The following is a 14,260-nucleotide window of genomic DNA, read 5'->3' on the forward strand; positions in this document are numbered from 1 at the left end:
ATAACTTCACGCAATGACTTCTTTTCCTTGCGTCATTTAATTAGATGCAACGGTTCATAGCTCACGCGTGAAATTTAACGATACCGAAAATTACCGCATCGAATGCGAAAGACGGACGGAATCCAAGTAACTAAGCCCTGCCGACAAAGGTTTGCAAATGCAGTTCCATGGAATTTTTCCGCTCGTATTCCACGTTGCATTAACCACGCTTTCGATCGTATCGATGAACATAGGTTTGCCGCGTTTGCTGGAAAAACTCGAACGATAGAAACGGTGATTTTCATTTTCGCGGATCCGTAAAAGCGCCGGAAATTATTTTAGGAAGAGAAAAGAGAACGACAATGTGTCTCGATTCGATTCGTTCAACGAGACCCTTGATCGTCGTCGTTCAACGTCTCCACGATCCTCGTAATCGTTTCCGACATGTTCCGCCATTTATCTCCAATGGTGGCACCATTTGCAAAACGAAAGTTAATCGCTTGTTTCCAGCAAAAGAAGAAAAAAGGAGAAGACGAATTAACCACGCTCTGCCATGGGTAAGTTAGCATGAACAGATACACGATATAACTCAGTCCAGAAAGCAATTACCTTGCATAAGCAGGCAAATCGTGTTATTTCATCGCACTCGTTCCCGTCTTTTGTTGTTTTACGCGAAAGTCGAGCTGGCGATCTTCCTCTGTTTAATTCATCCATTTTTCCGCGATTTTTCCTCTCTCGTGTTAGGTGTTAATAGCATGATTAAGGCTTCCAACGTTCTTGACACGTAGCTAGATAAAACTCGAGCACGAGATAGGATAATACTCTATGTATTATCACTTTGAAAGAAAGATAAGCTGACAAATTTGCTATAACGTTTCCTAGATATTATACACAGAACAAAATGAATGATCTATCGAAATGTATCGATAATAATGTTGTATTTAACCTTGTCATCTTTTTGCATTTGAAGGGAACGATTTATTCAAATGTAGCTGTATTAAAAGGTTAACAACATATGTCCACGATTCATACAACTGGGATTCGATCGTGGCAACATGGAGGAACAAAGGTGGAAGACGGTAATTTCATTCCTCGAAGGAGAACGGGAAGCAGGTCCGCGGCGATTACCACTGGGGATACCGTGTTCCTGTCATCGACGGATCGAGATCTGTTATCTGATGTTGATTACGCTTGCGCGCGCACCTGTGTACACAAACACGGGCTCACATCACGCCACACGTTAGTGCACAATGCATAATAACAAGGAGGCATCGTATCTCAGCTCGACTGTAACAAATATACTTTAACGCGTACATAGGTATACGTGTTACGAAGCATTCGACCGGCTATATTACGCATAAATACCGCGTACCAAGTTCCGGCCTAAGGGAAGCTCTCCTGTAAGGAATCAACCACGCGATCCCTGGCATCTCTGATTGATAATTAAACGCATGATATCCGACCGCCGTTTTATCGAGTTTACTATTCGCGTCTTCCTCGAGAATTCATCGTTCGGGATAATTAGTTGTTAAAATAGCATTTCGAGCACAGAGCTCGAAGCTGAAATTCCGATTCAAATTGTAAAAGCGTTGGAACTCTTCAAGTTCTAATTTAATCGGTTAAATCGTTATTTACACTCATGTACGTAAAGAAGATTTGGTAATTTTTAACATAAACTTTTATAAAACGGGTGTAAATTTCGTTCGAAAAATTCAGCCTTGAAGATTGAATATCAGAGCTTTGAAGATTCAAGTTTATGCGCGCGCTATCATACTTACATGACCTGCGCTATCATACTTTATCGCAACATGGTTTATCGAGATTTCAATGGGAGCAGAGGGGTGCGTGGAGGGGATAGAATGAATGAAACATCGATGCAATTGAGTGGGAAGGGAAAATTCTGGTCTTCAGCGATTGGAGAACGCATGAATGAAAGTCGGTAATAGGAACGTCGATGGGAGATCTCGTAGGTGTGAAATAGAGTGGAGTAATGTTTTAAGCAGAGAAAAAAGAATGAGGATTTGGGTTAAAGTTCAAGTAACTTGACTTGTATAAAGATAAACTTGAAATCGTTTCACTTGACACTAAGTTTGTACATATTCGTAGTAGCCAATGAAATCATTTACATTCGACCAATATGGGAAAAATAGCAAAACTAAATAACGTTATATTGTGTTATCTACAGACTTAAATTCAAAGAACTTGGTTAGTCTGAACGAGGCTTTAGATTTCAGTTGGAAATTTCGTGAAGACCACACCGTAGGATTAGAACGGAGGAAGAGTGACGCAATCCGTTAGGATTCACGAGCGCAGCCTAGCCTAATTAATATTTGCAGTTAAATCTGCGATCTAGATCTGAACGAACCGCTAGCTATCCAGCCAGCCAGGGTGTACCGGCTCCCTGATTCCGTTGTCCGACGTCAGGCTCTTTTCCTCGTCGGAGCATCCGAAGAGATAGCGTTCGTGTGAGTGTTCACTGACCTGACGAGAACCGGGCTGCTCACGATTACGAAACAATGTGCCGCGTAAATCTTCCGGAAGAGCATGCCAGCCAGCCGGAAGCGGCTGGGAAAAGTCTTAAATAATCTGGATCTGATTTCAACTCGACTCCCTTGACCCCGTCCTTTTTCACGGATCGAGGGACAATTTCGTCGTTGATCGATCCATTTTCAGACTAGCGTAATTATCACGTTCACTGCGATATCAATGGCCCTCATTTTTCGTCGTGTTAAGATAGTTTGTATATGTAGGTCTCTCTCAAGTCTTTAGATATAATATCTACTTGTAATAGAATGTTGAAAACGGATGATGTTAAGTACCATTAATGCTAGCGTTTTTATAGGCCTGCTTATCAAAGCTTTTCTGCGTGCATAATAAACTTATCGATGTATCGTGCTGTGATGTTACACGCGTCCGTAGTTGTTTGTACGGATTTACAACGTCGTAAAAAGATCCAAAACGAGTTACTTAAGACCTGTCGTTCTAACGAATCGTGGCAAATGGTGCCAAAACTACTTTATGCCTCTCATGCCGGCTACCCGAAAACCATATCCTCTTTTATAAAATACATTTCTATGACACTTTTAAACGTACTAAATCTCTAATGACAGTTATAGAATTCGTTTCTCAATGCTATGCTCAGATGACATCCGCCATATTCGAGTGACTCATTGTCAAAAAGCCATCCGGCTAAATCCGTTTTTTTTTTTTTTTTAATTTCTCGATTTTAGCATTCTAGTGGGGATTTTTATAATATAGAACAATTAAGTTGATAGCTCGTTTATTTTATATATAAACAGTTGTCAGCATAAATGGTTTGAAACTGAATAATTAATCTTGTTGGAATTCGACAGTTTAGCTTCTCTACATCTCATTTAGTTTACCTATCGTCTTTCAAGCTTGCCCTAAAAACAGTCGTCAGTTGGAATCATAAATGGGTTCGAGTACGTTCGTTTCGGTAGCAGTAAACAAATTATTCCGGTGTTCGCGTAGTAAAACGCGTTGTAACGATGATGCCGGAACATCAACCCTTATCAGAGGGTCTCGTTACAGGAGGCGATGGCGTGGCGGCATACAAGGACATCGTCCTCGGAACGACGGGGCTCTCGTAGCCGGCATCCAGGTCGATTTGTTGAAAATAGTCGTGTGCGCACGATACGCGCCGCGTTATATATTGCCGGTGGTATGTCGCATAGCCAGGATTGGAGCTCGCCGGTTACAAGCGGCATCGCGCTGTACCCGCTGCGCTAGCAGCACGTCAGTGTGCCGCCACGAAATACGGCACACTCATGCAGCGCTTCTCAAACTTTCGTTTTTGCCATGATATTTGTATCTAATTCGATATCGACGACTCGATCACTGTAGCTGTTTATGGAAATTCATATTTTTCATAGATTCGTTCAGAGAAATAAAATCTCAATGGAGACTCGTCTCTTCTTTTAATTATTGTAACAGAGACTGTACTTTGTATATTTTGTATATTCTTGCACATTATGTATCTATTCTATATATTTGTGTATTTTTTAACTTCCCATAAATTCATAAATATTCGCACTCCACTAACGACTAACAGAAACATCGAATACAATACGATCCTTGTTGCAAGATTAGAACTACAGTTATAAGATGGTAACAATCCCAATTTCGATCTTCATCCCTTAAAAACTGAAACCAATCGTAACGTCAAATTTGATAAGACTTTTCAACAAGGAATAACCAAAGCTCGTATTTTATTCGCTTACCAAAATCTCATACTCGTTGCCTAAATTTGAGTGCTATATCCGCTACTATCGTTTCCATCGTAATCATAATCACTGTGACAGTTTGAAGAACATATTCCCTGTCCATCTAAAAGGATCGGAAAGAGATGGAAGGGCCAGGTTTGAGTATCACTGGACGATTGGGACCGCATTCCCGGCTGGAAACCGCAGCAACGTTTGAAGACTGCATTTGGAGCGGCCACGTAATGCAAAGAGATAACCTATATGAAGAGCTGTCGGCCCGGCTGGCGGCAGTTATGCCGAATAAAATCGCTGATTTGTTGAACTGCCACCGATTCCGATTCTCTTGCGCGGCATGATGACCAACATTCCGTGGCGCGTTTATAGGCCTTCCACCGTCGATCACCGATCGCTCGAGCATCGGCCAAGCCGATTCCCGACGGTCCTTAAAGGACGGCGAAAGTTTCGCACCGGCGACGGGAAAACGTGCGGCTGCACTTTATAGGATACTTAATAAGGGGCCTTATCGGCCGGCGGTGAAGTTAGATACACAGGGAACGAGGTATCCACGTCGATATTGGTCGAGATATATCGTGTATTAGCCTGGCTGTTTAACCTCTCTCGAGTGCTGTCTTCGACTGTTACGCGACGAACGTTCGCGGAATACCGATCCGAATAGAAAGTGCTGAAGTAACCATGGCTTCTCTTTATTTCTTCAGGAGTTTTTTTATTTTTCTTTCGTCATCAACCAAAGAGTCCTTACTGTCGGCGTTTGATCGCCGTGTCATTGATCGTCAATCGTCGTGTCAGCTTCTTCGTATGTACGCACTTGTGGTGATAAAGAGCTAGGCAGTGTATAGTAACGTGACCTAACGCGATCCTTCTTACTTATCTGCATGTTTTGTATCTTTTTCTTTCCTTTTCTTCCTTATGGCTGTTAATTTTGCCGTTTGATCGTTTTAAACTTCCACGCGTACTTGGCGGTGACAGGCAACAAGGAATCATCGCATTGTGACTCGATCTAAGAGGGGAGATCCATTTAGGGGCAAACGAACGGTGTCGGTCGCTACGGATCGTAAAACTATCGTGTCGTAAAAAGACATTTTAGGATGGAATTTTGATGGAGAGATCAACGTGGCACCGGATGGAATGACACATGCCACGGACTTACTATTTTTCGACATTCGATACTAAGAATACTGTCCCTGTTTGGACAATTTAGGTATAACGAAACAAACTTTACTAATCATATCGAGAAAATTATTTTTTTCAATTTCTATCCTTGTCTTAATTGCAATCTATCTTATCAGGGATTTTCTTCAAATTTCTCATTAATCAACGCTTCGATAACTGATCGTTTCGTTAATCGATATTCCAATAATCGAGATGCTACCATAAGTGTAATCACTTTACTGGCTATTATCAAATCATCCAGTCGCATACGTCTTATTCTAATAGAAAATAGAAAACAGAAAACCTGAGGTTGATAGAAGCAGAGGGCGACCCGGGGATTTTATAACGGTTCGACTGATGTACAGTCGTTCCTCATCGCGATAGTTCCGTGGAACTAGCCGGAGCTGCGACACGAGTGAAAAAGCTGGGTCGCGTGTGCTTTCATAGAAATGAGAAAAACGGGAAGGCAACAGATTCTCGGAGGATCGTAGATGAACGACGACGATAAAGGGGGGGAAACGAACCGCGCGACGCGTTACGACCATAGATTATCGTAATCGAGAAACGTTACGCTACGTTGTGCAACAAACAACTGAGGAGAGAAGGTGTTTCTCGGTGAAACTACGAAACAACGTTTATTCGTCGGGATCGCTGGCTTCGTTCGCGCGTGATACAGTCAGAATCAGATATACGATCCCATAAAATGACGCAAATGAACGTATAACGTAGCAGCGGGTAATTTATGCGGCAAAATCCGTCGCGTTGGATTTTGCTCTGCTCGTAGCATTCGGAAATGAAACTTTATGTCGACGCTTGGAATATACACATTGAAAGCCTGTTGACGTTAAGTTGAAACTGTTTCGTGGATACTTCGCCTCTATAAAATCTACTCTTTTTGGGCCGTTCCCCGTTGATGTTAAATACTTTGGGAATATTAGATATTTCTAAAAGAAACTGAAACAAATATAAGTATGAGAAGTTGCAAGATCTCAGTATGGTATTCTATATATCAAAGTATAAATACTCTATTTATGTTCTACTTTGCTTACTTGATAATTTCGATATCCCCAATATTTGATGGATATAAAATAATGAATGCTGATAAAGTAGAAAAATAATTAAAGTTAGGCGAAAAATAAGCGGAAAACGTGTGTAACGATATGTATATCCTAGACTCTTTAATTACAATGTTCCAGGGTTAAGACTTTCTCCCATCGTTATCGATTAAATTAATACATTCACGAAACCTAATTAGTCACTAAAATTCCACTGTCTCACGGAACACCTTCCTCACGCCGATTGCTAAAAAGAAACACCTTTCACACATTATAGAAGCGAAACAACTCCTCGTAAAACCTCCCCATCTGAGACACAAGTGAGCGTTATACAATTCTCGGTCCATGCGATTTATTCGTGGCGATGATCACAAAGCTCCCATCGTTACATCTAGAACGATTTTTTACTGCCCTAACAAGAATTGCTATTCGAAAAGAATCGAGAAAATATTCGTAAGTATGTGAACGATCTTTACGAGGTGGATCAATTGATCTTACATTTACTTCGAGGAAATGCATACACTTCCTTTTGGAAGATACGAATCCACAAGTTCTTCAGGTTGAAGGGGAATGAAAAATGCTTGAGGACACGTAGCGCGGCATTGTGTCGCCAGTAACGTGAAACCTTACGAAGCTTATGCTCGCGAGCATAACACGGAGAGTCCTTCGCGTGTAACGCATGGCACGAGTCTCGGGAACGAGCGTGATAAACATGTCAGCGTGACTGGACCCCCTGTAGAGGGCCAGAGAAGAGAACCAAGCGAGTTTGATGCCCCGTTTTACCTGTTCCCTCGAGCTACCCCGCGGACCAGGCGATATCGGACTTACTTTCCAGAGAATTTTCGCTCTCTTCTTAACCGGACTGTTTGCCGAATCCTTTTTTACACCTGTCCGCTCGCTCGTTCACACAGGCTTCGTTTTCACGGTAGATATGCGTGTAGTTAGTTTGAATGGTCGTTTTTGGCTTTTATTGAGAGACACTGAGTCTTTGGAGTTTTTGATAATTTTCTCTAGATTTTTATCGTAAAAGTGGGAATTTTGGATGGATAATAACTGACAAGGATCGAGCGAACGATCACGCTCAAGTACCGTTAGTGAGTGAATACAGTGTATAGGTTGTGATCTTTAGAATTCTGAAAAACTTTTTAGAAATTTTTATTGAGGAGTGAGAATTCACATGGTAGAACCCCTTCTTTACTATCCCTTTCTTTATGAATATTTGATGATATATTCTTGAGATAATCGTGTGCGTCATAGTGTTTTGACTTCGGTATTTGTCATGGAAGAGTTAATTGTTGTGAAGAGGAGGGCTGACGGGTCGAAGGACGACAGATGGTAACCGTGTCAGTTGTTGCGCCATATTCGCCAAAAATCACCGAATCATTTCCGGCGTCGAGGCGGCTAAAATATCCGACACTCGTCTCGCCTATCATTCTTTCCCAAGTTAACGACTTTAATCGGTCGTTGAAGAGCAGTCAGGCGCCTGGACCTCTCGTAAATTGCAGCTCAGCCGCATTGCGACGGTAACATTTGATCAAGAGCAATTTCAATTGCGCTGGATGAAGTAGTTCCGTCGGCTGAATGCATTTGGTATCAGTCATCAATAATGTAACTGATTTGGAAATACTGTGAATGTTAATAATAATTCATATATAATATAATTATTTACAAAAATCACGTATGATATTTATACAAATTTTCTATAGTTCATCCAAATATTTTTGTGTGCCATTATATCTCCTATACGAGGCATCGAAAATAATAAAAATAGTAAAATTATATAACAATGGTATATAGAGGCTACCATGATTTAAATAGTAGAATTTCGTAACACGATGACGCTCGATTCATTCTAGCTACCATTTTCTCTCTTTCTCTTCGGTTTTAAGCGCCACGTCGCAAGATAGATGCTTCCGGGAAACGGAGTAGAGTCAGAATTCAGTCAAAGCACGACTATCTGTATGGTCCAGATGTTCGAGAGTCTTTCAGTCAATGGCCCGTAAACCGGGAGACGACGGAGATAAGCCTTAACAGTGATTCGCTTCCGAGATAACCACTGCTCGCTTCTAATCCCTCGTGAATACCGAGTTAATATTGCTATCTTCATGGATCCATCGTAAATTCTGCAAATGAAAGGGCTCGAATTATTGTTGCGTCTTAGCAACATTGTAATAATTTCATTCTAATATCATTCATGATTTAATATATAGTGGCTCGCGGAAATATTTAAATATTTGCAAAAATCTTTTATATTCCACGTACAATACATCATTTTAACGACCATATTACGTGTGTTATAGGAGACATTTAAAAATTTCATTAGCTTTATCGATCCATTATTGTTCTTCGATGTAAGAGTTTAAATAATAATTATCGCGATTCAACATGACTGCGCTTGCAAATTCCTTTCTAATATCACGAATTTCAAAATATATATGGAATTTTGTTCGATTATCTCTCCTTTCTGCTCTGTTTCGCGAATCTTAACATTTGTTGAATATTAATCGTTACGTTGAAACGTCCGGACGAACGTAGAAATTCTAATGAAAAATGATATTTGCATCGTATGAAAAAGCGTAACGACCGATCTCATTAAATATTGTTTTTGTTATTACGAAGTTGTTTCTCAGTCCCTGGACGCACCTCGGCTGCGGATCGGCCATTTTTCAACGGCAGAACTCATTTCGTGCTTATGCACGTAAAATGGAATTAAAACCGTAACAGATCGTAGAATATTAATTGTAAAATATCACGTATACGTATATATTGTCAGTTTATGCGTGATATCGTGGCAGAATTTGAAGTAAATTTAATTAAATTCTAGTTGCCGTGGTAATAGCACGTTTTCAACGAAAATGTCATCGATCGACTAGCCTTTCACGCCGCAAAGAGAAAAGGGAAAATCGTTTTTTACCTGAAAGAACGAATCGTTAGATTGGTACATTTTGCGGCTTGTAGAAGCTGGCAAGTCGAAAGGCAAAGGATAATTTGATGTTTACTCGGTCATTGTCTCCATTACCGTGATTCGAGTAGAGCTTGTCGAACAAGGCGTCATGGCCTAAGAAAATATTTAGACGGCGCCTGACCCGACCACGATTCGGCCTACTAATTTCTGCCGTGAAAAAGAAAGGTGCCAAGTGGATGACGATGCAGACCCGATTCACGGAAAAATTCTCCGTTTCCCACCTGTTTTTCTAAGATCTCAAGGTAAATTGCGACAAGGCATCATCTTTGTTGATCTTCGAAAGCTCATTTTGCAGTTTCCATTTACTTTGTCGCCTTGGTGTAGTACTGTTGGTACTTCAGTTGTCTGGATTCGTCACGGAATCACAGGAATTAGAGGGAAACTAATTTTTAAAGAAATTTCATTTATCAAATTTGTCAAGAATCGAGTGTATTTGGAACGATAAAGAGAGAAAATGGTTGCTCGGGAATTGTTGTACGAGAATAACGTTGATTAAGGATCAGAATAAGAATATTGACTCTATTTCCCAAAAAGAAATTTCGTTTACGAAATTCGTCATAAGTGTGTCCAAAATAAAATGAGAAAACGAACACGATGTCGCCGCGATAACCTCGGATTTTTTACCACTTTTCAAGGATCCGAATCCACGCCGGTCCATCGTGCTTTCTCCACGCTTAATTTACTGGATCGTAAACTTCGCGGAGCGAAGAAACGCGGTGTACGTACACGAGGAGCATGGCTTCCCTCGTTCGGAGATTTTTCGAAAGGCAAAAAAGTAACCCAATGCCTATCACACTGACACAATTTTCTCATCGTTCAGAGGCACACCGGCACCACGCACACGACATCGCGACGCGTGAGTTATTTACTGCGCGTAAATGAAGATATATCGTAGGGAAATCCTTTTTAACGACCGTCTTTCTTCTGGCTGTTTTGACTCCCCTGAAAACCATTAAACACCGTACGCGCGCGATGGTTCCACGAGGATGCGGTACACAAGGTCCACGTGGATGAAATTGTCAGTGGCGATTTAAATCCTATAGCTGCGTGACTCAATTTTACAATCAAGACTTGATTAGTGACCAAGCTTGCATGAGGCGCCATTGATGATGGATGTCGCCATTGTGATTGTCATCGTCTCGCAACTTTAATAATTAAGTAAAAAAGAAAGGAATTTGAAAACAAAGTTGTTTATCGACAAATAAAAAGTTTAAACGTGAACAATGTTTAAGCTATATCCTTTTTACAAAGAAATAAAAGGAAAGTTAAAATAAAACAAAGTTATAGTTTATCATTTAATTCTTTATGATTTGCATTATACCATTCACATCTTTTATTGGTACAATTTTATTCTAGATACTTCGAGACTGTTCAAATAATTTGTACGCTAAGAGTAAACATTTTTTAGGGCAACATTTATATATAAAAATCTAGGAACTGTATAATAATTAATATCAGGTCCCAATCATATTTGTTTCATGGCAACATTTTTATGAAGTATATAGTACTTTAAACTATTCTCAATATACAAAGGATTAACATCGCGAAACTTCATTCATTGTTGAAAGAAAGGGAACAAGAAAGAGAAGAAAATGAGAAGTGTAAAACATTCAATTATCCTGTTACAAATCAACGAGCACTTGTCACACGGGACGCGTTCCCCGATGTAATAAAAGCAACGGCGCGGAACAACACGGTCTAAAACGACCGCGAGGAATCACGGCCACCACTCTGGTCAGAAGCGTTCCAAGATCGAGTTCCAATCGTCCCCGTATCAATGGTACAAAACCACGTTGAGAGGGAGAGACGTGACTCCCGCTTCCCTCTCGATCGATCATATCGAGTCGGTCGACAACGAAGAATTTCCGTGGTATCACCGGCTGGCCGACTGTTAGCGAAGATCTCCAAAGGGCCGCCGAAAGGAGAGATGATCAGGACAAGCCGTCGTCGCAGCTGTGCTCGCGATGCAGTCGCATAATTTATAGCATCGGCTGGCCCGTGATGCCACAGAGAAACGCGCGTATACACGAAAAACACACAGCCATGATCACGTATATAAACGACGTATACAGAGTGTTCTAAAAAGTTGGGGTCTTTGGAGGAACAACGCTGATCAAAATAAATAAAAGAGTCTTAACAAACATGGATACAAATATCATTATCTTCGGAGTTATAAGACGTTTCCACAAGTGAAGCATTATTAGATCGTTCCATACGACAAAACATTAATTGCACGCAGTTGTTTTCAAAATCTCGTAGTAATTTTTTCTTGAAATAATTTTCAAATACTTTGGTATACTTTTTCAACGATTATCGTAATTTCTTCATTTACAGATCTCATTAAAATAATTATGCATTAAGTAATTGCTTAGTTGGTATATGAAATATCCTGTCCCCCCCTCAAATTCTAAATTTATGTTTCTTAAACTCCTCATTGCTATGTTTGACCTAACGACTTACTCGATAAGGACACAGGTAGCTCATAGGTGAAAATTATAGTCTTATAACTCCGAACCTAGTGACATTTATACCCACGTTCATTAAGACTTTTTTGCTGATTTGTACAAACTAAATGCTACCAGTTGATGCCACTAAATGCTCCCTCAAGTTTGAGTCCAACTTTTTGAAATAACCTGTATGAACACGCACGTGTTTCACAGAGGGAGAGAGAAGAGAGAACGTGGTGTTCCTCTGTGTGTGCCGATGAGACACGAAGAAACAGAGAGACGAGAAAGAGAATGGACGAGAAAACGGAGAGAGGGAGGGAAAGGGGAGAAAGAGAGGAACATTAAGATACCGACACTAGCTGGCAGCAGTGATGGGGGAAAGGCGCGGCCTTTCGAAGAGAGGGACACGAGGGACAAGCATTCTTTATGTGTCTTATCGGCCTTATCAAACGGCCGGTAGTGATGTGACTCTGGCCTACTCCCTCCCTCGCCGTGCTCCCAGGCATATTCCTTTCCCCTTTCGCCCCGTTGCTCGTTCCGTCGACCGTGTTATTTACGAGCATCACCGACGAGAAGGGCACGGGGGGTCTGGACCAGCCGGGAAACCATCGTTTTCTTTTTTCCTCTTCTCAGGTCTAGCTAGATCGGTTCGAACAACTTGATCATCTTTCTGAGTCTTTTGATTAATCGACTTCAATTTTTATATACGATATATCGTGGATATTAAAATTGCCGTATAGTTTAGAGGGTTGATAAGAGTCGTTTCACATCACGTAATAGGAATTTAGTACTTGCTAAAATTCTATAAGTGCTTGTCTCGGATCGATATTGACAGAAAGAAGAGGTTTTTACTGCTACAACACTAGAAACCAACAATTTACCAAACAATGGCTACTTTATTGAAATTCAATCTCCTTTAGACGCTCGTTTCGCGGTTCATGGGCCATCAAGACGAGCACGGGTCTCGCTGTTCGTCGTCCGAAAAAGGCACCTCCGCTTCATTCCTCCCGTAGAAACACGATCCATAAATCAACGGGGAGAGAGTGCGTATCGGTGTCCGGACAACGCGGTTTATTCGCCGCGGGTCTAGATTATTTATCACTTTTGCATCGATGCAGCCCTCTCTGGCACGTCACCGTTAATGCAACCGTCCATACGTTTACATTGTCGAGAGTGTGGCAAAAGCGTCGTCACTCCTACGTGACGTTGTATGTATGTACCTATACTATCAGGAGAAGAGAAGAAGAAAAGACGAGAAGAGTCGCGACCTAACCCTCTTCACTCTCGAGGGGCTGTAGCCGAAGCTGGCATCTGATTGATATACGGACTGTTAAGTGTTTGCAATAACCGACGTTTATATCCACCTCTAATACATCCAGCCATAAATAACCGGCCACTTCGAAGCCTGCACGCGGCACGAACCCGCGACCATCTCTGTCCAGGAGGCTGAAAAGGGAACGAGCTGATTCGCGAGCTGCCTCGAGGTGAGACGTTGACCAGAAGTCCGCTTTTTGGAGGTATGACGGTGTTTGAGATGTCGATAACCTATCCTGAATTTCGACTGCTAACTGCGAGTTTCGATACATAATTTTTGATTTTTCCTTAGAAATCTGCCATTATCGCCAAAAAGAAGAATTCTCTTTAATAAGATTACGAGTATCGCTAGTATTATCAAAATCATCGTCATAAATCTTCTACAAGATAAGAACATACCCGATACATCAGTTTTCCATTTCAATATCCACGAACTTCTATTAAGCCAAGAAGAAGAACTCTGTCGAGGAAGATACTGATCAAAATCATCGCCATAAATCTTCCACCAAACAAGAAGAAACTTCAAACAACTATTCTTCGTTTCAATATCCGCAAACAACCATTATATTCAAATACCAAAATGATAAAATAATTTAGAACAAGCAAATGGTAAACTAGCTGTCAAATCAGGAGCAATACAGTGAGCACATTTTGGTTACTTTGTGTGAAACCAGCCGCTTATCCATTACACGCTTGGTATGCCGTCACGCCCTTTTGTACCTTTCGTGTCATTTAATCCATCTCTAAGAGATCCTCTGCGGAGGGAACACCTGCAATTTTACGATCCAGGTGTCGTCCACGGCTTAAACTCTTCGAAATTTGCTAAATCCTGCCCCTTAAGCGCCCTCATCGACGCGTCGAATACGTCGTTTTGTCGCCGAAACAGCATTTCTCCGACATGGTACGACACAATGCCGCGTCATTAGCAACTAATAGACGGCGTTAAATAGGATTTAGGGAAAACGAACGACCATCCAAATATTCTTTCCTTACAATTTGTCATCTGTGACTTGTATCGTTTATTCGTGATTCTTCAGTTGCCCTTAAATGTTCCGAGAATGGAGGCAAATTGGGAATTTGCCCTTTAAATTCTCAGTATTATTTGAT

The sequence above is a fragment of the Bombus flavifrons genome, chromosome 3 (assembly GCF_040668555.2).
Source record: "Bombus flavifrons isolate JBK064 chromosome 3, iyBomFlav1_principal, whole genome shotgun sequence".
Lineage (NCBI taxonomy): Eukaryota > Metazoa > Arthropoda > Insecta > Hymenoptera > Apidae > Bombus > Bombus flavifrons.